The sequence below is a fragment of the Hesperophylax consimilis genome, unplaced genomic scaffold (genome assembly GCF_061612785.1).
Source record: "Hesperophylax consimilis isolate HC1 unplaced genomic scaffold, BYU_Hcon_1.0 scaffold_374, whole genome shotgun sequence".
NCBI classification, from domain to species: domain Eukaryota; kingdom Metazoa; phylum Arthropoda; class Insecta; order Trichoptera; family Limnephilidae; genus Hesperophylax; species Hesperophylax consimilis.
In genome coordinates, this window is record NW_028301523.1 from 1 (window position 1) to 2,500 (window position 2,500).

A 2,500-nucleotide genomic window follows, 5' to 3' on the forward strand; every position below is an offset into this window, starting at 1 on the left:
TTGATCGCACGGTCTAGCACCGGCGACGCATCTTTCAAATGTCTGCCTTATCAACTGTCGATGGTAGTTTATGCGACTACCATGGTTGTCACGGGTAACGGGGAATCAGGGTTCGATTCCGGAGAGGGAGCCTGAGAAACGGCTACCACATCCACGGAAGGCAGCAGGCGCGCAAATTACCCACTCCCGGCACGGGGAGGTAGTGACGAAAAATAACGATACGGGACTCGTCCGAGGCCTCGTGATCGGAATGATTACACTTTAAATCCTTTAATGAGGATCCATTGGAGGGCAAGTCTGGTGCCAGCAGCCGCGGTAATTCCAGCTCCAATAGCATATACTAAAGTTGTTGCGGTTAAAAAGCTCGTAGTTGAAATTGTGTCCTGCGGTGTCGGTCTACCGAATGCGGTACGACAGGCACGTCTGCGGGGCTTCTCGCCGGTGCGTCCACCGCCGGCGTGTGTCGGTCGGCCTCACGGTCGGCCGCGCACCGAGGCGGGCCGTCGCGGCTGTTTACTTTGAACAAATTAGAGTGCTCAAAGCGGGCTAACACTTGCCTGAATATTGTACGCATGGAATAATAGAATAGGACCTCGGTTCTGTTTTGTTGGCTTTCTGATACCAGAGGTAATGATTAATAGGGACGACTGGGGGCATTCGTATTGAGACGTTAGAGGTGAAATTCTTGGATCGTCGCAAGACGGACTAAAGCGAAAGCATTTGCCAAAGGTGTTTTCATTAATCAAGAACGAAAGTTAGAGGTTCGAAGGCGATTAGATACCGCTGTAGTTCTAACCATAAATGATGCCAGCCAGCGATCCGCCGAAGTTTCATAATTTTAACCCGGTGGGCAGCTCCCGGGAAACCAAAGCTTTCGGGCTCCGGGGGGAGTATGGTTGCAAAGCTGAAACTTAAAGGAATTGACGGAAGGGCACCACCAGGAGTGGAGCCTGCGGCTTAATTCGACTCAACACGGGAAAACTCACCAGGCCCGGACACTGGAAGGATTGACGGATTAACAGCTCTTTCTCGATTCGGTGGGTGGTGGTGCATGGCCGCTCTTAGTTGGTGGAGCGATTTGTCAGGTTAATTCCGGTAACGAACGTAACTCTAGCCTATTAAATAGACGTGCAACCGGTATCACGAGGGTCCGTGTGCGCGCGGCTTCGGCGTTCGCGCGTCGGGGTCGTGCGTTTCGCGGTCTTCACTACCGGCGTACAATGAAAATCTTCTTAGAGGGACCGGCGGTATATATAGCCGCACGAGATTGAGCAATAGCAGGTCTGTGATGCCCTTAGATGTCCTGGGCCGCACGCGCGCTACACTGAAGGGATCAGCGTGTCCTCCTTGGCCTAACGGCCCGGGTAACCCGATGAAACCCCTTCGTGATAGGGATTGGGGTTTGCAATTCTCCCCCATGAACGAGGAATTCCTAGTAAAAGCGAGTCACCAGCTCGCGTTGATTGCGTCCCTGCCCTTTGTACACACCGCCCGTCGCTACTACCGATGGATGATTTGGTGAGGTCTTCGGACTGGTGCGCGGAAGCTCTCACGGGCATCCGACGCGTCGGAAAGTTTGACCGAATTTGATCATTTAGAGGAAGTAAAAGTCGTAACAAGGTTTCCGTAGGTGAACCTGCGGAAGGATCATTTCCTGTGTTTAATGTTTGTGCTTTCCATGATATGAAATATTATTATGAAACAAAACATATATTATACATATAAACCATAATCGAACGAATGCTAAATTACTGCGTCGGAGATCGCCCTAGGGCGCCGATGCGAACCGAGAACCGCCGGCGTCGAGCGGAGGAGGGCTCCGTCCTCTATCCGCTCGTCCGGTGAAATTTTACCCGTCGCCGTGAAGGCGGCGGTACAAAATTAATCTTTTTGTCGAATGGAATTATAAACATTTCGAAAACGCAAACCAAATTGTAAAAACCGAAAACTAAAACGTATCTATTTATGTTTGTTTTATCATTATTACCCTGAACGGCGGATCACTCGGCTCGTGGGTCGATGAAGAACGCAGCTAAATGCGCGTCAGAGTGTGAACTGCAGGACACATGAGCATCGACATTTCGAACGCACATTGCGGTCCGAGCAAGACGTAGTTTGTCGACGGACCACTCCTGTTTGAGGGTCGCGCACACAATGCGACCAGACTGTTCTCTCGCCCCCGTCCTCGGACGTGTGGGCGCGCAGAGCGAGCGTTGCCGGCGTCGCCGGGGCCCGCGCGCGTCGTCTCCTCGGAGACGCGCGCCGGGACCTCGGCGTCCGGTTAAATTTGACGAAGTGCTCTCTCGATGCGCGCGATTTCCGCTTGCGTTATACCAAACGCGGAGGAACGCGTGCGAGCCTTGAGCTAGCGACGACGCTGAAAACTGGGCAGTCTACCGCGCGAGCGGTCGGCTGTCCGGGGCGATCTTCGCGCTCTCGGCCGCGCGCACCTCCGCGGACGCTCGTCGGTTTCGCGCCCGCTTGACAGAGTCTGCACGGG

The 2,500-nt window shown here is 53.6% G+C and overlaps 1 non-coding gene and 1 pseudogene across 1 annotated transcript; both read left to right on the forward strand.

Annotated features, from left to right (window-relative positions):
- On the forward strand, positions 1-1,653 carry LOC149408377 (small subunit ribosomal RNA; annotated as a pseudogene; the record flags this gene model as incomplete).
- A 331-nt stretch (positions 1,654-1,984) lies between these two features.
- LOC149408378 (5.8S ribosomal RNA) lies at positions 1,985-2,146 on the forward strand. The gene has a single exon (XR_016305632.1). It is a non-coding gene; the product is annotated as a 5.8S ribosomal RNA (ribosomal RNA).
- The last annotated feature ends 354 nt before the right edge of the window (positions 2,147-2,500 follow it).